The sequence below is a fragment of the Hordeum vulgare genome, chromosome 2H (genome assembly GCF_904849725.1).
Source record: "Hordeum vulgare subsp. vulgare chromosome 2H, MorexV3_pseudomolecules_assembly, whole genome shotgun sequence".
Lineage (NCBI taxonomy): Eukaryota > Viridiplantae > Streptophyta > Magnoliopsida > Poales > Poaceae > Hordeum > Hordeum vulgare.
In genome coordinates, this window is record NC_058519.1 from 553450450 (window position 1) to 553473382 (window position 22933).

A 22933-nucleotide genomic window follows, 5' to 3' on the forward strand; every position below is an offset into this window, starting at 1 on the left:
TCTCCTTATCATCCTCAGTCTAGTGGTCAAGTGGAGTTGAGTAATAAGGAGATCAAATTGATCTTACAAAAGACTGTCAATAGATCTCGAAAGAATTGGTCTAGCAAACTTGATGATGCACTATGGGCTTATAGGACTGCTTATAAGAATCCCATGGGCATGTCGCCGTATAAAATGGTTTACGATAAGGCGTGTCATTTACCTCTTGAGCTGGAACACAAAGCTTATTGGGCAATCAAAGAGCTCAACTTCGATTTCAAACTTGCCAGTGAGAAGCGGTTGTTTGATATTAGCTCATTAGATGAATGGAGGGCCCAGGCATATGAGAATGCCAAGTTGTTCAAGGAAAAGGTTAAGAGATGGCACGATAAAAGAATACAAAAACGAGAGTTTAATGAAGGTGATTATGTCCTGCTATACAATTCTCGCTTAAGATTCTTCGCAGGCAAGCTTCTCTCCAAATGGGAAGGTCCCTATGTTGTCGAGGAAGTATATCGTTCCGGTGCCATCAAAATCAATAACACGGAATGTAATTTTCCTAGAGTGGTAAATGGGAAAAGAATCAAGCATTATATCTCTCGTACTCCCATAAATGTTGAGACCAATATCATCAATATCATAACTCCAGAGGAGTACATAAGGGATGTTTATCAGCCTGTTTCAGACCCTGAAAACGAAGAGGTATGTGTTTTGGTAAGTAATTGGACTCCGAAACTTTTCCAGTAGGAAATTTTCTCCGTTTTGGAATTTATGGAAAAATAGAAAAATAAAAAGTAGTCCGGAGAGCGCACGAGGCGGCCACAAGCTTGGTTGTCGCGGCCTCCCCCCTGGCCACGGCAACAGGGCTTGTGGGCACCTCGTGTGCCTCCCAGACTCCGTTTTCTTGCAGAGCACTCCTTCTGGTCCAGAAAAAATCATTATATATACGCCCGAGGGTTTTGATCTCCGCATCGCGCAGTTTTCCTCTGTTTTCGTTTTGAGCCTGTTTCTGTTGCAGATCTAGATCGTCATGACTTCCCCAAAACCTCCTAAGGACAAGATCTTTGAGAAGGTCATCAATCCTTACCTCGCGGAAGTGTTGCAGCACCCTCAATCTATCAGAGATGAGTGAGGGGATGTTGCACATCCGTGATGTTGAGGGGCCTAAGAAGACCGGAAGCATGGAGATGAGGCTCGAAGCAATGGAGCAACAAGTCTTCAAGTGCCAAGGGATGGTAGAGCGTGGACTCAACGCCAACCACATGATGATCACGGAGTTCACCAACAATCACAAGATGGATGCCATTGACATTGGGAAGCACCTCTCCAGGCTCTAGATAGGGTTGATCAAGTCCAGGGCCAGATCTATGACCTGCAGAACCAAAACTGTGAGTATGAGTATAGATTTAAATCAATACGGTTGGCTGCAGATTTGAGGATTCCGGCGACTCGTTCATCCTGCCATGATGGAGCACCTATGCCTGGAAGACGGAGAATCAAACTCATGTTGCAACTCCACCACCATCACCACCAAAGGAAGACAACTAAGCATTGGTATGGGCAATCACCTTGGCTTTTTCCAAGCTTGGGGGGTTGCCCTGGTATCGTATCACCTTTATATCTTTCGCTTTTACCTTTGTTTTAGTTCTTTCCTTTTCCGTTTTTACTTTCTTCTCTTAGTGGAATAAGTCTTTAGTGTTTAGTTTGAGTCCTTTGCCTTGTGTCTCCCCCGTTGTATTCTATCTTGCGATCTATATAATAAAGAGTATCTTAGTCAAGGGCTTTGTTTTGTGCCGTGATCAAAAGTATGAAAAGAATGATAGCATGAAAGATCATGAGATGATCTTATGGAAAGTGATAGCTTCACATATAACAAGTATGATGATTGAAACTTGTTGAGATTAGACCAACATAGACCCCAGTCATTGTTTCAAGTAATAAGAAGTAATAAGGAAAGAGAGGTTCACATATAAATATACCATCTTAGACATTTATTTACAATTGTGAGCACTCACCAAACTATTACATGCTTAGAAGTAGATGTTGGACAAGGAAGACAACATAATGAATTATGTTTGCTTGATTCCAAACAATGCTATATGAATAGAGATCCCTTAGCATGTGATGATTGCTTCCACCTCATATTAGCCAAAACTTCCGTACTAAGTAGAGATACTACTTGTACATCCATAAACCTTCAACCCAGTTTTGCCATGAGAGTCCACCATACCTACCTATGGATTGAATAAGATCCCTCAAGTAAGTTGTCATCGGTGCAAGCAATAAAAATTGCTCTCTAATATGTATGATATATTAGTGTGTGGAAAATAAGCTTTATACGAACCTGTGATGAGGAAGACATAAAAGCCACAGACTGCATAATAAAGTTCTTTATCACAGGAGTTCTTTGTCACAGGAGGCAATATAAAGTGACGTTCCTCCTCACTAAGAGGACACGCATCCAAACCTCAAAAGCGCATGACAACCTCTGCTTCCCTCTGCGAAGGGCCTATCTTGTACCTTTACTTTTGCCCTTGAAAGAGTCATGGTGATCTTCACCAATCCCTTATTCCGTCTTCATCTTGGTGAACGTCATATGCTTGGGAAAGATCTATATTCATATATCAACTTGGAGATGAGTACTTATGTTTTATTATTGTTGACTCTACCCTTGAGGTAAATGGTTGGGAGGCAAAATTATAAGCCCCTATCTTTCTGTGTGTCCAACTGAAACTTCGATACCATGAGTACCACGTGAGTTGTAACAATTGTGGAAAACAAAAGAGATGATTGAGTATGTGGATTTGCCTTACAAGCTCTTACTTGACTCTTTCTGATGATATGATAAATTGCAATTGCTTCAGTGACTATGGACTGTTGTTGGCTACTTCTCGATAAGGTTTTTGTTTCATGCTTTGCTTCGTGAAGGAATTGTTACTTTCCCATAAAGATCTTTATGATATATTGTTTTTCTATGTGTGATCATGATGCCCTCATGTCTATATTATGTTTTATCGACACCTTCATCCCTAAACATGTGGACATGTTATGGGTCTTGGTTTTCGCTTGAGGACAAGCGAGGTCTAAGCTTGGGGGAGTTGATACGTCCATTTTGCATCATGCTTTCATGTTGATATTTATCGCTTTATGGACTGTTATTATACTTTGTGGTACCATACTTATGCCTTTTCTCTCTTATTTTGCAAGGTTTATTTGAAGAGGGAGAATACCGGTAGCTGGAATTCTGGACTAGAAAAGGAGCAAGTCTGAGTCCTCTATTCTGCGCAACTCCAAATGCCCTGAAAATAAACGTGGAATTTTTTGGGAATATATAAAAAATACTGGGCGAAAGAAGTGTCACATGGGAGCTGCGAGGGGTCCACAAGCCTGGTGGTCACGGCCTACCCCCCTGGTCGCGGCAACAGGGCTTGTGGGCACCCTGGTGGCCCACTAGCCCCCCTCTTTTGCTATATGAAGGGTTTCGCCCGGAAAAAAATCAGGGTGGAGCTTTTTCGTGGATTCTGCGCCGCCACGAGGCGGAACTTGAGCAAAACCAATCTAGAGCTCCGGCACGACGATCCTGTCGGGGAAACTTCCCTCCCGGAGGGGGAAATCGTCGCCATCGTCATCACCAACACTCCTCTCGTCGTAGGGGAGTCATCTCCATCAACATCTTCATCAGCACCATCTGCTCTCCAAACTCTAGTTCATCACTTGTAACCAATCTCCGTCTCGCGACTCCGATTGGTACTTGTAAGGTTGCTAGTAGTGTTGGTTACTCTTTGTAGTTGATGCTAGTTGGATTACTTGGTGGAAGAGTTTATGTTCAGATCCTTGATGCTACTCATTACACCTCTGATCATGATTATGATTATTCTTTGTGAGTAGTTACTTTTGTTCCTGGGGACATGGGATAAGTCATGCTAATAGTAGTCGTGTGAATTTGGTATTCGTTCGGTATTTTGATATGATGTATGTTGTTTTTCCTCTAGTGGTGTTATGTGAACGTCGACTACATAAGACTTCACCATTATTTGGGCCTAGAGGAAGGCATTGGGGAGTAGTAAGTAGATGATGGGTTGCTAGAGTGACAGAAGCTTAAACCCCAGTCTATGCGTTGCTTCGTAAGGGGCTGATTTGGATCCACTAGTTTAATGCTATGGTTAGACGTTGTCTTAATTCTTCTTTCGTAGTTGCGGATGCTTGCGAGAGGGGTTAATCATAAGTGGGATGCTTGTCCAAGTAATGGCAGTACCCAAGCGCCGGTCCACCCACATATCAAACTATCAAAGTAACGAACGTGAATCATATGAACATGATGAAACTAGCATGACAAAAATTCCCATGTGTCCTCGGGAGCGTTTTTCCTTCTATAAGACTTTGTTCAGGCTTGTCCCTTGCTACAAAAGGGATTGAGCCACTTTTCTGCACCGTTGCTACTACTTGTTACTTGTTACTTTTCACTTGCTACATTTCACCTCAGTACACCATCACTTGTTACCACTACTTTTAGTACTTGCATTTATTACCTTGCTGAAAACCGTTTTCAGAGCCTTCTGCTCCTCGTTGGGTTCGATGCTCTTACTTATCGCAAGGACTACGATTGATCCCCTATACTTGTGGGCCATCGGTACATTAATCCTGTCTCAGAGGTCATGTTGTTGGACAACGATGAACCTATGAGCTATGTAGAAGCGATGGTGGGCCCGGATTCCAACAAATGGCTAGAGGCCATGAAATCCGAGATAGGATCCATGTATTAAAAGAAAGTATGGACTTTGGAAGAATTATCTGAGGGTCGAAGGGCTATTTAGAACAAATGGATCTTTAAGAGGAATACAAACGCTGACGGTAATGTTACCGTCTATAAAGCTTGAGTTGTTGCAAATGGGTTTTCATAAGTTCAAGGAGTTGACTATGATGAGACTTCCTCACCCGTAGGGATGCTTAAGTCCGTCAGAATCATGTTAGCAATAGCTGCATTTTTTGATTATGAATTCTAGTATATGGATGTCCAAATAGCGTTCCTTAATGGTTTCCTTAAGTACGAGTTGTATGCGATGAAACCCCAAGGTTTTGTCGATCCAGAGAATGCTGAGAAAGTATGCAAGCTCCAACGATCCATTTATAGATTGGTGAAAGCATCTCGGAGTTGGAATCTTCGCTTTGATGTGGTGATCTAAGATTTTGGGTTTGTACAAGTTTGTGGAGAAGCTTGCATTTACAAGAAATTGAGTGGGAGTTATATAGCGTTTCTAATATATGTGTGGATGAAATATTGCTGATTGGAAACAATATAGAATTTTTGGAAAGCGTGAAGATATATTTGAACAAGAGTTTTTCAATGAAAGACCTCAAAGAAGTTGCTTACATATTAGGCATAAAGATCTATAGGGATAGATCAAGACACTTAATTGGACTTTCACAAAGCAAATACCTTGATAAGGTTTTGAAGAAGTTAAAAATGGGTAAGTCCAAGAAGGGTTCTTGTGTGTCCTACAAGGTGTGAAGTTGAGTAAGACTCAATGCCTAGCGACTACACAGGATAGAGAGAAGATGAGTGTCATCCCCTATGCTTCAGCCATAGGCTCTATTATGTATCTGATGTTGTGCACAAGACCAGATGTCAACCTTGCCATAAGTATTCCCGAAAGGTTTCAAAGTGATCCATGAGTGGAACACTAGACAACGGTCAAGAATATCCTTAAGTACCTGCAAAGAACCAGGGGGATGTTTCTCGTTTATGGAGGTGATCAAGAACTCGTCGTAAAGGATTTCATTGATGCAAGCTTCGATGCAGATCCAGATGACTCTAAGTCTAAAACCGGATACGTATTTACCCTAAATGGTTGAGTGGTAAGCTGGTGCAGTTCCAAGCAAAGCGTGGTAGCCGTTTCAATGTGAAGAAGAGTACATAGTTGCTTCAGAAGCAACGAAGGAAGGTGTCTCGATGAAGTAGTTCACGATGGCTCTTGGAGTTGTGCCCAGTGCACTGGATCCACTAACCCTGGTTTGTGACAACACTGGTGCCACTGCTTTAGCCAAGGAATCAAGGTTTCACAAAAGGACTAGACACATAAAGCGTCGCTTCAATGCCATCCGCGATTATATCAAACAGGAGGACATAAACATTTGCAAAGTACATACGGATTTGAATGTTGCAGATCCTTTGACTAATCCTAGTCCACGAGCAAAACATGATCAACACCAGAACTATATGGGTGTTGGATTCATTACCTTGTAATACTAGATTATTGACTCTAGTGCAACTGGGAGACTCTTGGAAATATGCCCTAGATGCAATAATAAAGTAGTTATTATCATATTTCCTTGTTCATGATAATCGTTTGTTATCCGTGCTATAATTGTATTGATTGGAAACTCAAATACATGTGTGGGTACATAGACAACAAAGTGTACCTAGTATGCTTCTGCTGGACTAGCTCGTTGATCAAAGATGGTTAAGGTTTCCTAGCCATAGACAAGAGTTGTCATTTGATAACTCGATCACATCATTAGGAGAATGATGTGATGGACAATGCCCAAACATTAAGCATAGCGTTGATCGTATCCAGTTTACTCCTATTGCTTTCTGCATGTCAATGTATCTGTTCCTATGACCATGAGATCATGCAAGTCACTGACACCGGAGGAATGGATTGTATGTATCAAACGTCACAACGTGAATGAGTGACTATAAAGATGCTCTACACGTATCTCCGAGGGTGTTTGTGATGTTGGCATGGATCAAGACTAGGATTTGTCACTCTGTGTGACAAAGAGGTGTCTCGGACCCACTCGGTAATACAACATCACAGTAAGCTTTCAAGCAATGTGGCTAAGGACTTAGTCACGGGATTTTGTATTCCGGAACGAGTAAAGAGACTTGCCGATAAAGAGATTGAACTAGGTATGGAGATATCGACGATCGAATCTCGGGCAAGTAATATACCGATGGACAAAGGGAACTGCATACAGGATTAGCGGAATCCTTCACAATATTGGTTTGACTGATATACATCATCATAGAATATGTAGGAACCAATATGGGCATCTAGATCCCGCTATTGGTTATTGATCATAGAAGTGTCTCGGTCATGTCTGCATAGTTCTTGAACCCACAGGGTCTGCACACTTAACGTTCGGTGATGATTTGGTATTGTTGAGTTATATATGTTGGTGACCGAGAGTTGTTCGGAGTCCCAGATGAGATCCCGGACATCACGAGGAGCTCGGGAATGGTTCAGAGATAAAGATTTATATATAGGAAAGTGGTATTCGGGTTCGGGAAAAGTTTCAGGTGTTTTTGGTATTGTATCGGGAATGACGAAAGGGTTCCGGGGGTCCATCGGGAGGGGCACACCCACCCGGGGGGGGCACATGGCCCTAACTGGTGGTGCACCAGCCCTTGGTGGGATCGGCATCCGACGCCTAAAGGGCCCATGCGCCCAAGGGTGGGTGGAGGGGGTGCCTTGGGGAGGGAGGAGTCCTCCGTATGGTGCCCACGTCCCTTGTGGGAGGAGGACTCCTCCCCACTTCCGTCAGCCAGCTCTCCCTTGGACGAGGGTCCAAGGCTCAGCCTTACCAACGCCTTCCTCCTATAAATAGAGAGGGAGAGGGAGACAACCAACACACAAGTCCTTGGCAGTGCCATACCTCTCTCTCTCTCTCGTAGTCATTCTCCACCGTCGTTATCGCGACAGTGCTTGGCGAAGCAATGCCGAGATCGCACCACCACCACCGCCACCACGCCATCGTGCTGCTGGAGAACTCAGCTACTACTTCATCCACACTTGATGGATCAAGGTGGTGAAGGCGTCATCGAGCTGTACGTGTGATGAACACGGAGGTGCCGTCCGTATGGCACTTGATCGGGACATTCGTGATTGCATCGTGGGACTGATCATGATTGGATCGCGAAGATGTTCGACTACATCAACCGCGCTTATCAACACTTTCGCTTAGAGATATACTAGGGTATGTAGATGCACTCCTCCTCTCATAGATGTTGATCTCCATAGATTGATCTTGGTGAGGGTAGGGATTTTTTTGTTTCCATGCGACGTTCCCCAACAATGGTATCATAGCAAGGTCTATGCTTAGATAACATGCACGAGTAGAACACAAAAGAATTTGTGGGTGTTGATGTTCAGATTGCTTACTTCCTTGGTCTTATTTTGATTCAGCGGTATTGTGGGATGAAGCGGCCCGGAACAACCTTACTGGTCCATGTACGATAAACCGGTTCCATTGACTCACATGCAACTTGTTCCATAAAGATGGCTCGAGGGTGTTTGTCTCTCCCACTTTAATTGAATGAGGTTGGAAAAAACGGTTACTTGTAGAAGGTTAAATAGCAACTTGAATATCACCATTGTGGATTTGTGTAGGTAAGAACGGTTTTTTGCTAGCTACCCATAGCAACCATGTCAAACATGCAACAACAAGTAGATGACATCTAACTTGTTTTTGCATGGTATGTTGTTATATGATATGGCCAATGACATGATGAGATATATGTGATGTATGAGATGATCATGTTTTGTATAGAATTATCACGACTTGCATGTCGATGAGTACAGCAACCGGCAAGAGCCATAGGGTTGTCTTTAATTATTTTTGCCTTTTTGCTTTACTTGATTGTTATACGTTAGCAATAGTGATAGAAGCATAGTTGGTGCAACAACCCCAATGGCGACACAATGATGGAGATCATGCTGGTGACGATAGAGATCATGTCGGTGCTTTGGAGATGGAGATAAAAAGCATAAGATGATGATGGCCATATCATGTCACTATTATGATTTGCATGTGATGTTAATCCTTATGTGCATCTTATTTTGCTTAGGATGATGGTAGCATTATAAGATGACTCCTCACTAAAATTTCAAGATAAAATTGTGTTCTCCCCAAGTGTGCATAGTTGCGAAGCTTCGTCGTTCGAAGCACCACGTGATGCTCGGGTGTGATAGACTCTACGTTCGCATACAACACGTGTAAGCCATTTTTGCACATGCAGAACACTTGGGTTAAACTTGACGAGCCTAGCATGTACATACACGGCCTCGGAACACAGGAGACTGAAAGGTCGAACATGAGTCATATAGTAGATATGACCAACATGGAGATGTTCACCATTGAAACCACCTCACCCCACGTGATGATCGGACTTGGGTTGGTGGATTTGGGTCATGTTACACTCAAGAAACACGAAGAACAACATGTCAGCTGTTGCTCCCGTAAAGAAACCCAAGGTTGGCTCAAGCTTGAGACTAAGTGCTTCTATTGCAAGGGAACTAGCCACTCGAAGCAGAATTGCCCCAAGTATCTGGCCAATAAGAAGGCCGGCAACATCAACAAAGGTATATTTTATATACATGTTATTGATGTGTACCTTACTAGCTCTCGTAGTAGTGCATGTGTTATTGATACCGGTTCAATTGCTCACATTTGTAACTCGGAACAGGAACTACGGAATAAACGGGGGATCGAAAGGAAAAAGTGACGATGCGCGTGTGAAATGGTTCCAAGGTTGATGTGATCGCCGTCGGCGCGCTTGCTCTTCAATTACCATCGGGATTAGTTATGAACCTAAATAATTGTTATTTGGTGCCTGCGTTGAGCATGACCATTATATGTGGATCTTGTTTAATGTGAGACGGTTACTCATTTAGATCGGAGAATGATGGTTGTTTTATTTATATGAGTAATATGTTTTATGGTCATGCACCCAATGTGAATGGTTTATTCTTGTTGAATCTCGATAGTGATGATACACATATTTATAGCATTAATGCCAAAAGATGTAGAGTGAATAATGATAGTACCACTTTCTTGTAGCACCGCCGCTTAGGCCATATTGGTTTAAAACACATGAAGAAGCTCCATGTTTATGGACTTTTGGAGTCACTTGATTTTTAATCACTTGAGACATGTGAACCATGCCTCATGGGCAAGATGACTAAAAACCCATTTTCACGTACAATGGAACGGGCAAGTGACTTATTGGATTTCATACATACTCATGTGTGCGGTCCAATGAGTGTTGAGGCGCACGATGGATATCGTTACTTTCTCACCTTCGCTGATGAGTTGAGTAGATACGGATATATTTACTTGATGAAGCAAAAGTGTGAAATGTTTGAAAAGTTCAAGCAATTTTAGAGTGAAGTTAAGGATCATCGTAACAAGAAGATTAAGTTCCTACGATCTGATCAAGGAGGAGAATATCTGAGTTATGAGTTTGGCATGCACTTAAGACAGTGTAGAATAGTTTCACAGCTCACGCCACCTAGAACACGACAGCGTAATGGTGTGTCCCAACGTCGTAGTCGTACCTCATTAGATATGGTGAGTTCCATTATGTCTCTTACCGATTTTCCACTATCATGTTGGGGTTGTGAATTAGAGACAACCGCATTCACTTTAAATAGGGCACATCGAAATCCGTTGAGATAACAATGTATGAATTATGGTTTGGCAAGAAACCTAAGTTGTCATTTCTTAAAGTTTGGGGCTGCGATGCTTATGTCAAAAGGCTTCAGCGTGATAAGCTCGAACCCAAAGCGGAAAATTGCATCTTCATTGGATACCCAAAGGAAACAGTTGGGTATACCTTTTATCTCAGATTCGAGGGCAAAGTGTTTGTTCTGAGAACGGGTCCTTTCTCGAGAAAGAGTTTCTCTCGAAAGAATTTAGTGGGAGGGTAGTGGAACTTGACGAGGTAATTAAACCGTCACTTCAACCATAGAGTAGCAGGGCACACGAAAGTGTTCGTGTGGCACTTACACCAGTTGAAGCTGATGATGGTGATCATGAAGCTTCAGATCAAGTTAAAACCAAACCTCGTTGGTCTCAAGGACACGTACTGCTCCTGAGTGGTACGGTAATCCTATCTTAGAGATAATGTTGTTGGACAACGATGAACCTACGAGCTATGAAGAAGCGATGGTGGGCCTGGATTCCAACAAATGGCTAGAGGCCATGAAATCCGAGATAGGATCCATGTATGAAAACAAAGTATGGATTTTATAAGAATTACCTGAGGGTCGAAAGGCTATTAAAAATGGATCTTTAAGAGGAAGACGGGCGCGGAAGGTAATGTTACCATCTATAAATCTTGACTTGTTGCAAAGGGGTTTTCACAAGTTCAAGGAGTTGAATATGATGAGACTTACTCACCCGTAGCGAAGCTTAAGTCCGTCAAAGATGATGAGTGTATGTGGGTATATATGAGTGTGTGCATCTGTATTATTTGAAAAAGAAACAATATAGCTATCTTTTGGGGTACGTGCAACGTTCAGTGATGTGTGGAACCTTCGTACATATGTGTTTCCGTCCATGTGATTGCCGGCGTGCCACTTGCACCGATCAATTTGCAGATCCTCTGTGTCTATCCTAGTCTCCCCATGTGTATATATAAGGCAAACACAATGGGATACACATAAATCCACGATGAACCACACCCCCTGCTACCACCTGCCAACTTGTGTTTTGCTTAGGAGAGCTTGCGTTCGACGGTCGAGAGACAAAGAGAGTTGTTTCCATGGCGTCCACACAGACCAACATCTAGATGATAGGGGTATTGGATGGCAAGGCGGGGTGTGCTCTATCCCCGGAGCCGCTTCTCATTCGTGCCCCGCCGCAGGCCGCCGGCGCTGGTGAGCAAGCTCATCCAGCTTCTTTGATGGAGAGCGCCGTTATCGACGGTGGCATGACCACGCTTACAATCAAGGACGCTGTTGTAGCTGCTCCCGCTGAGACGTCGTGATTTTCGGGCTCGCCGTCCGGGCTCTAGCTCTCACAGGCGCAGCTTGGCATGCCTCCGTCCATCCGCTCGTGCAACCCCAAAATGTTGTCGAGCGATTCAAACACTAGTAGGAGGAAGGCTACCAGTAGCGCTGGTTTTACTCTTACTAGTAGCGCTGGGGCCAGCGCTACTGCTAACGCACTACAGCTAACCTGATAGCAGTAGCGCCCGATTGAAAGCGCTACTGGTATCTATGTTAGCAGTAGCGCTGGAATAAATAAAGCGCTACTGCTAAGCCAGCGCTACTGTTAATATTCCAGCGCTACTGCTAATATTCCTGCTCTTAATATTTAATTCGCATCGTACTTATGTCCCCCCTACGTATTTGTGCATGCTCTATGCAGTGGTTTCATCATATCATAATAAACATGCATAATTTGCATCACATCATAGACATAAAGTATCATGTCATATAACTCATCATCATCTTATGTACTCATCTAACAACTCATCGTCATCTTAATCATATACCAAGTTAAAATCTCGTAAAATAGAAAAACATCATAATAGTCATCATATGCTGGCATCCTAATCGATGATGTCAAGTTAATATAAAACATAATAATTTGTCTTTCATAAGACCTAGTCCTCGCTCCTATGTATAATGTCATAAAACAGAATAACATCTATGTCTCCATGATAAAGCACAGAGATCCAACGGTCTCCAACTTGTGGCTTGCGATCCTTCTTTATTTCTCTCCATGCTTCAGTTTGGAGCATTTTTTTTATTTTGATTTGCGGTTACTCGAGTATGGATCATCGAACTCAGCCCTCAGCGGGATTTTAATTTTCATATGACCTTATGGGTGCATCAATAGAGGCACTACATCATTTGGCAGTTGCTATTGAAGAACATAATAATAACCTAGTTAGAAATGTAATCAACACCATTTATGCAATAGTAGAGCATACTTAATTAGGAAACTCTTACCAAGATACTTCGGTGAATGTCATCCGGCCTCAATCTATGCACTAGTGGCATGTAAAATGTATAATTTTGGCCAATTCCCAAATTATACGGGAAGTAATCCCTAGAAACCAGGACACTAACAAGAAAGTAGAGAAGAACATCATTCTCCTTCCAAGTTAGATGTGATCCATACGTGTAGTGTGTCGTGACAATTAATTTCCGTAATTCACTCAAAAAATGAAATAAGCTGTAAATTATAATTTAACAAATTTAGTATATGGATGAACACCAACTATTTCTAAATATAGAATGCAAATTACTTGACAAATATGGTTGAGGAACTCACATGGAGGTAATACAGGAAGCATATCAACAACCATCCAAATGTCGATGTTGCCTGGCATATTATCTTCAGGACGAAGATCGAAGGTTATTTCCATACCCTCCTGAAATCCATATGCCTTGCAAAGATCTTCCCAATTTGGGCACCCTATTTCTATGTGAAAACTGAATTATATACTTTGATAACAAATGTGTGACCATGTATAGTCCTCGGGTTAGTGCTCCTCGTCTCCATTCTCTCGTGGTCTTCGAAACCGAGCCTCTCCAACACATATCTTCTTGCATGGCAAGGGAGGAACATATCTCCATTCTCGTCAAGCTTCATGCTGAAGAACCTATCGTCTCGTAGGTGAGGCGTGTCACACATACCCCGACAGTCGCCGCAATATTCACACTCCCAATATTCATTGTGAGACATTTCCTGTTTTAATGTGGTAATTTAACTTATAATCCATGGAACATGTTTGTAAATGTGTAAACAACAACCATGACACTATATCGAAAGAATTGAACATCTATACATAAACAGAAGCATGAATAATAAAAAGGGACCTATATTTGGTTGGAATGTTGATCCATTACCCTTTCGAGCGATTCCCAAGCACTCCATATGTCCTAGTTTCTAGCACTAGTCATGTCGAAATTCACGGAAATTTTCGGCATGACGTTTGCTAAAAAGTGGACATATGGAGTGCCTGAAATTTGCCGGAACGGAAATGAATCAACATTCCGGCAAAACATAGACCACTCGGACATTCCGACAAAACTTAGCACAACTTAGCAAGCAAAAGTGAGAAACTCACTACTGTTTTTTGCATTAACACCAACAAAAGGATGATATTTGTAGTCTTCATTAATTGATTAATTAACTAATTAGTTAATTAGTTGGTTAGTTAGCTCATTCATTATCTTTGTGTGACTCTTTCTATCCCTTGGATGAGTCCAACATGTCATTTAAGTGTTGTAGGTTGGTGAAATATGTATGTGTCCTTTTTCCTCTCCAAAGTTAGCCCATCAAAAGATCTTCAACAAACATATCTTGATTTTCTTATTAACATATATCTCAAGATGACATCTTGAACCATAAACAGCGCTGGAACTATAGCTCCTACTCATTAGCCCATCATTCCAGGTTCACGTGGTTCGTGCTCATTTTATTTTACTAGTGTAACATAAAAAAATTATTAGTGTAACCATCAAAACTGTCCTAAACACCACTGTCCTAAACATCAAAAAATCATTAGTGTAACCAAAAACACCACTAGAACCGTAAACACCATTTTAACATTAGTGTAACATAAAAAATTCATCAGCTCCAACCATGGAATTAAAACTGTCCATCTCACCAAACCGATGATCCTAAAATCAAAATGGCAGCAGCGGGAGGGGAGGGGGGCGGCGGCGCCTGGAGGGGGTGGGGGGCTTACCGGAGCGGGATGGGGAGGGGGCTAAACGGAGAGGGAGGGCGGCGGCGGACGATGAGCGATGGGAACGGCGAGGGCGGCAGACGACGGGCGACGGGAACGGCGGCGGCGGCGAACAACGGGGGGTGCGGGGGGAGAGTGAATTGGAGCGGAGGGGAGTAGGAGGGGCGGCCGGCTAGATAAGGTGGAGTAGATATACTTAGCAGCAGCGCTCGTTTAAGGCAAGCGCTACTGCTATTCAGCTTATCAGTAACGCTTTACACAAGCGCGCGCTGCTACTAACGCTACCATCGGTGCACCTTGTTGGGTCTCCTTTAGCAGTAGCGCTGGGTATATATCCAGTGCTACTGCTAAGGTGTTAGTAGTAGCGCTTCGCCGGATCAGCGCTACTACTAATTAGCAGCACCGCTTCCTTTTTTCCAGCGCTACTACCGAGGTCCTGTCTATAAGGTTTTTCCTAGTAGTGAAAGCTCGAAGGCCACATCTCGCCCGAGCTACGGCTGATGAAGCAGACCCAGTACCACTCGTGGCATACGACAGGGTTCTATTTAGGACTGATGAAAGCTTGAATACAATATTTTTTTGCAATCCCGGTTTGGCAAACGAATCCAGGATTCGATTTAGACCGGGATTTCGTAGTTCAGGGTGCAAACGACAAAGATTTAGACTTAAGGATTTGATTCGTCGAACCTCTACGAATTCACGGTTTAAAATAAACTTTTTCCGCTATTGTGTGCGGTGGCGCCGCGCACAGGTTATTCTATAGTGTGCTTGCTGCATTGTCCACTCTTGATTTGAGCATTGAAACTGGCCACGTCTCCATTACAGAATTGATGGGACTAAATGTTCTTAGCATCTTAAAGAGCTGCGTGACAAACCATACCTTACCGCCAACACCGAGGCGAAGCTCATGTTGCTGTGCCTGCAAAACGATGGTCACCGGCTAAGGCCCCGCTTGGAATCCCAGTAAAATTTTACAACTGTATATTGATTACCACTGTATATTACTGAAGATCGGTAAAATACAACCCGATATACAAGTGAGGTCTCGGATGCGCCTCGTTCGTCTTATTTCTCGTCCCCGTCCACGCACTCGCCCGCGGGCACCGGCGCCGGCACCAGGACGGACAGCGTCGTGCACGCATGCGCCGTGAAGAGCCAGGCCGCGAGGACGGGGCAGCAGCGGCCGTGGTCGAGAGAGCCCGGACCGCCGCCGGCCTCGCACGCCATGGCCACGCCGCCGAAGAGCTCCGTGGAGAGGTCGAGGCGGTAGGGCGGTCCATGCGCCGCGAAGAGCCAGGCCGCGAGGACGGGGCAACAGCGGTCGCGGTCGAGAGAGCCCAGACCGCCGCCGACCTCGCACGCCTCGGCCACACCGCCGAAGAGCTCCGCGGAGAGGTCGAGGACAGGGATTGCGTCTGCGTGAGCGGGAACGAGGAGACGTCGGAGTCTCAGATGGGGGCGAGGAGCGCGATGAGAACCGCGGCGGCCGCGATGTGAGGAGGTGGAGGTGGCGGTGGCGGTGGGCAAGCGGCAAGCAGATATCCTGCTCTGGATACAGAGCAAAAACGATGGATGGAGGAGTGTTTCAAAAACACGCGGATTGCAAGCAGATTACAACTGTAATGCAAAACCAAGTGTAAAGTTTACAATGCAAAAAACGTAATTCCAAGTAGATCCTCCGGTTCCGGTTACAGAGGTATTTTTTCCGCTTGTAAACTGCTGCAAAACGGCGAACCAAGCGCAGCAGTTTACATATGCTCAACGTGCGAGCGGTTTGATTGCCAACATGAGCTCACATGCTGCAATAACCGAAACCGGAGGATCTACTTGGAATAACGTTTTGCAGTTGCACGTGAGTTTCCCAATCTATTGATTGCCAACATGAGCTCACATATGATCAACCAAATCATTTTGCAGTTGCACGTGAGTTTCCCAATCAAGCATGTCTTGATAAAATTGGGTGAACTGTTCCAACGTTGCCGCTCCTTCATGCTCAGGCGCAATATTCTCACCTTAAACTGAAACCCTTGATCGTACAGACGTTCCGGGCGCTCGTCTTCTACGAGCATATTATGCATGATCACACAAGCAATCATCACCTCCTACAGTTTCTGCGTGCTCCAGGTATTATCAGGATACCGAATGATGCCCCATCGAGATTGCAAAACACCAAAGGCGCGCTCGACATCCTTCCTAGCACCCTCTTGCTCTTGGGCAAATCGTTTCCTCTTCTCTCCGACGGGCTTGGGTATTGTCTTGACAATAGTGGTCCACTGAGGATAGATACCGTCATCCGGGTGGTATCCTTTGTCGTAGTTGTGGCCGTTGACCGTAAAGTTCACCGGTGGGCTGTTGCCTTCGGCAATCCTAGAAAACACCGGTGAGCGCTAAAGCACGTTAATGTCATTGTGTGATCCGGCCATGCCAAAGAAAGAGTGCCAAATCCAGAGATCTTCAGACGTCACGGCCTCTAGTGTGACAGTGCAAGCCTTGACATGGACCTTATCCTGCCCTTGCCAAGCAGAAGCGCAGTTTTTTCACTCCCAGTGCATGCAATCTATGCTACCAAGCATCCCTGAGAAGCCCCTGCTGGCATTCATCGCCAACAAACGGGTTATATCTTCAGCAGTCGGCTTTCTCATGTAGTCATGGTCAAACACAGCAATAACAGCCTTGCAGAACTTATACAGGGACTCTAGGCAAGTAGACTCACTCATACAGATGTACTCGTTGATAAGATCACCGGGCATTCCGTATGCAAGCATTCGGATGGCGGCAGTGCATTCTGATAAGAGGAAAAACCTATCTTGCCAACAGCATCCTCTTTGCACTCGAAATAGTCATCATAGCCGACCACCCCCTCTCTAATACGATTGAAAAGATGCCTACTCATACGGAAACGATGGCGGAATTTTTGATGTTTGAACAACGGGTTTGTTGTATCAAAGTAGTCCTTACAAAGAAGGAAATGCCCGCTCTCTCGGTTGCGATTCAATGCCGGAAGGTGGCCCGAAATGGAGCCACGGAACAACGCCACTGGTTGTTGAGGTGGTGATGGACCAACACAGCAGCCAATACCTCCTCCTCGTCATCGGACGACGAATCGTCGGAGTCGCAAAGGAAATTGTGAAAAAAGAACTCGTCGGCGGAGTCCATTTTGTACCTTGGCAAACTGTCGAACAGCTTGCGGGCGTCGACGAAGGAAACGACCATCGAAGGGAGTAGCGGCGCGCACCAACCAGCTAGATGCCCTGCCGGCGTCCGACGAGTGGGCCGGTGAGGATCTGACCGGGCGGCGAGGTGGCTTCCCGATGGGCTGTGTGGTGGGGGGCGTGGGAGTGGGAAGCAGTTGGCTCTCCGACGGCAAGACGGCGGCGGCGGGCGGCGTGGGAGTGAGTGGCATTGCTGGGCGGATGTGGAGGCGCCGACAGCTGGCAGATTCGCCGAAAAAATGGGCGGCGGCGACGGCGACGAAGGAGGCGGGCGAGGGTTGGATGGAGGGAGGCCAATGTGCCTCCGACCAACGGGCCCGGGGAAAGAGAAGGTGAGCGTGCGCGCGTCCGTCGCGTGTCCGCGCCGATGCAAATCCAGCTCAAAAATGGGCCGAGAATGGGTCATCCACGGACGAAAACCGGACGCGCGTTCGTTTGGGTCGATGCGTTGGGCCGCTTTTCGTGTCCGCACCGACCCAAACGGACAGCGGTGCACAAAATGAATCACCCCATTATAGTTGTTTTTGCAGACACATGAGATTTTCTCACTTTTGCATTTGTAGGTGCATCTTGAATGTATGTTTGGGTGAATCCTAAACACATTTGGATTTTCTCACATTAAGTGTTCTTACGTTTTTCTCTCGTTCGTGTGTTTGCCACATGGTTGTTTATCATTTTGGTTTCTTAGGGCTACTGTAGGTTTTCTGTATTTCTCCTAAAGATCCATCATTTACAACTTACTAGTTGAACGCCCGTGCGTTGCCACGGAACATCAAATTTAGAGCAACTCTGTAAGAGTCATCGCATCGGCAGCTTCTATAACACGTATTGAGTGCCCTTCATAACGATTCACAAACTTTAAATGCAAAATCTACCCATTTCTTTCTGAAGGAAAATGTGTTGTGTTCTACATATAGTGTTCTCAAATCCTATACAAAATCAGATATGAACATGTGCATATAATCCAAAACAACACTTGCGCACATTCGATTTTTGCATTTGTCCTTAGATAATAAACAATGTTTGTTCATTTGCATATACAACAGATATTTTTTGTATAACTGCGGTAGAAATTCAGCCAATACCCACAAATATGTCATAGATAACATCTCCTTCTCTTGAAAACGGAAATCAAATCTGATAGGTTCATGCTAAGTCTCTAATTCCAGTAGAACAAACCATAGTCAAATATAAATGTAGCACCAAATTGGACTGAGTGGTTAACTTCACTCACTATATGCTGGTCGTGGATGGGTCACAGTCAAGAATGGTCGAAGATAAAGTGTCCTTTCTCCCCGTTCGATTCATCACTTCCTACTTGAAAAAAGAAACAGAGCATCTTAGTTAAATAATAACATAATACTTAGTAACCATCAGCACCTCACTTCCTACTTTAAGCAATGCTAGGTCAAGGATTTTATAAAAACTAAATATATAAACATTGGTTACCAGGTCATGGATCATGCACAGAGAAATGATCCTCCCTGGAAACCGATAAAAAACGATAGTTTCACTCATTTCACCCGAATAATGAACAGTATACATTTATGCACGAAGAAACAGTTTTTTTTGGCTACCAACAGATTAATCGAAGTAAATAAAGCAATTTTTTGAGTAAGCAACAAAAAAACTTTGGATATACACAATCAAACAGTACACATGGAACCATAAGATTTCCTGGGTACAACACACCCAAAAAAATTTGGCTCATGAGAAGTTGCTTCCTATATTTTTAACATGGCCACAAAAGAAACCATTCATCATACATTCTGAATCTGATTCCGATGCATAAGAAATGCATGCCTTGTCATCAATCAATTTCTTTAGTCACATTAGTTCCTTCGAAAGAGCATATACATTTGAGTAGGTTTTAGCTATTCAATGCTTGAACAAATAGTGATTAGCACTATTAATCGATACATAACATAATCATAGCTTGAGTGCTTAGCTGCATACCACCTATGTACATGGTTAGAAACCTACAATACTTCACATTTTAAGGACTCCTCGCCCATATATAAGGAAACAAACCTTCAGAATGTGATATTACTTTTTTCCCTGAAATATTATATTTTAAGCTGTTAACTGAGAAAACAACAGAAAATCGTTATATTCCCTGAAATCCCTGAAAATCCCTGCCTAATGGACATGGCCAACGCCAACAATTCTTTAATTATAATGAAGATAATTTAGCCAACAATTACTCAATTATGATGAAGATAATTTAGTTATATCATTTATGTTGCCGACCTAAAGAACATGCTCTGCTCAGTGAGAGATCCACTAATTAAAAAAAGGGAGGAGGAAACAGAGCACATAACTCAAGCTTGCATATATACAGAGAGAGGGATTGGCTGAATCTCATCTTGGCGTGTTGGTATGAGACGTGATTATTGTTGCTTCACAGGTGCATCGTCGGCCACCTCTCTAGGCTGCTACACCGTGCAAGCTCACCAGTATCCCTGATAAGTAAGAACCATCTCCACACTGTAGAATCAAAACTGAATCAAGTCAATCAGAAATCCATGCTGGGGATGAAAAAAAGCTTCAGATGTGAATGCTTTCATGGAAAAAATAAACCATGCTTTTAGCTTTGAGGAGCTCGCCTAGAGGTTTGGCCCTCTGCTCACATCTACATAGACAAAGAAGATGAAGCCATTGCTTGGGGCAGCGAAGGAGAGGAGGTACTCAGGAAGGTGGGATAGAGAAGATCAAGCCATTGGCTAAATCTTGCAGTGCCTACCATACTTGCTCCATGTTCCCTTTTTCCAAAGTTGCACATCACAGACCCAGATCATTTTCTAGCAGAAATATGTCACAACTCATAAGACACTGGAGCGTGCTTATTTCGGTAGGAAGCAAGGATCAAGGCTTTCATATCATGATGGGAAAAGCACTGCTCATTTTGCTTGTCTACCTCGAGTAGAGGGATTCTAAATGGAATTAATTCAACAGGAAAACTACGGTACATCTCAAGTCTTGATATTAGTCACCAAAATAAGCTCTGCTATAACCATGGCCACAGCCGCAAGACACTCATGTTCTTATAACAGAAAAGAGAGTTCGTCCGTGTCAAGTTGTGATATTTTTCACATGGTAATAAACACTATTAGATTAACATTGTATGTGTGTGCACGCACAGGACACAACAATAATAGCTTGTGCTCTTCCACACGATCACCTTTTCACAAGGTAACAACAACTTAGGATGGATACTACATTACAGAATGATTTCCTAACATCTTACATGTTTTTCATGCACAAGTTTGTGCTCCCACCGGAAGGCCAGATGGCTTCTCTATTTTTAATTTGGCCACCAAAACCATTGTATTTGGGGAAAATAAGAGAAAACATGAATTTCGAATATACAAATTGTAAATCATAACAGCAATAATAAGAACGATAAACCATCTGCAGATATGTTATCCCTGATTATAAACCTGCAGCTGCTGCATCATACTTCTAAATGAAGCATAGTTGTCAACACACTGACATAACCTAAGTTGTACTCAAGTAGTATATACTATGAAGTGCATACCAATTATACAATAAAAATCGCAGCATCTGCCTAGAGACGACGATGGAGCCGGTGGTGACGTTGTGCGGGCACCTGTACTGCTGGCCCTGCATCTTCCTCTGGTTCACCACCTCCTCCACCTCTTCCGACGATGAGATCCTGGTTAAAGCACAAACAATCCGTCAAGGATGTACACACCTCAGGATCTCCCTTGCTTCATCCATCTATGAACCAGACCTACGTACCTCAAGGATCTCCATTGCTCTATTCATCTCGGAGCGGCTCGAGGAACCGGACGGCGACAACATCCTGGCCGCGGGACCACACACCATGCACGGACTCCACCATATCGTACTTCACCCGGACTTCTTGGCCAGCACCCACCCGTCCCCCACCCCGCTCGCCGCAACTGCTCCATCTCGGCAGGTCCAGCAGCCGTTTCGCACGAGTCATCTCTGTGCCTTCTTCTCCCACCACAGCGCAACCTTGAGGTCGTCGTCCCTCGCCGCATACCACGGGAACGGCTTCCCATTCCCATGCATGTTCCGCCAATCCCTAGTCTGATCCGCCAGCGTCGGGGGCGTGTGCGGCATCACGTCGGTTGGCGGCGATAAAGGGAAGTGGGGATGAAGCAGTTGCGGTGCCGAGAAGGGGCGGCGGGCTGAGTGGCAGCGGGGCCGAGTGGTTGGCGGCGTGGGGGTGGCTGGCATCGAGCGGCGAGATCGGAGGGGCCGTGCGGTTGGAGAGCGTAGGGGACGAGATGGTTAGAGGGTTTGCCCTGTGAACCAGGGAGGTAGAGGGTTTGCCCTGTGAACCGGATTTATTCTGTATTTAATCGATTGGTTTATGGAGGGATGAAAAAAAATCGATGGAACTGCTAGCGGTGGACGTGCTAGCGACGGGAGGATTGTCATGATCGAACCATCACGATAAACGACAGATCCCCCTTTAATAGTAGAGATAATATAAATAAACACTATCTGTTCAATTGAACCATGAATAAACTAAATCTGTTCAAGTCTAAATGTAGCACCAGACTGGTTAAGTTCACTCACCACATCCTTTTTTCCATGCTAAAATCTAAAAAATTGGACTCTTTATTCATGGTTTTATTCACACCAAAGAATATAGATGTCCAATACAAGCTCCCAAAACGACATCACATCCAAGACAGTCGCACCATACAATTTCTTTCGACTGCCAAAACAACATAACCTACAGACTGCAAATAGCAGGTAGCACAGCTACTGCTAGAAATATGTGCATCACAATCACCCACACAATTGTAAGAAAAAGCATTAGGAGTATACATCTCTGATTGGTTAACGTATACTCCGATGCAGATACAACATACAGAATGAACAAGATTGAGAAGATACGAACCAATGAATAGGTTAATAGTACCGACATAGGAAATAAATATTATAGAATTGGAAGATAGTAATATGCTTGAGAAGCAGTTGAAGTATGATTTCTGATTCCACGTACACGTACCAGTATATCAGTTTAGAATAACTACAAGATCTAATTTTAGAGCAGACCTGAAGACCCTCATGGCTGATGTAGTTGTTTATACTCATGCAGTCATGCTTTGACCATCTATAGAATCACGAGAAAAGGAAATATAAGCTAAATCCTTAGTGGTACAATGCTACAAAGTGTGGGTTTTGTTAAAACGGGTTGTCTTAGTATGCAAGATACAAAGTAAACATAGATAATGAGGTATGAGGCTTGATT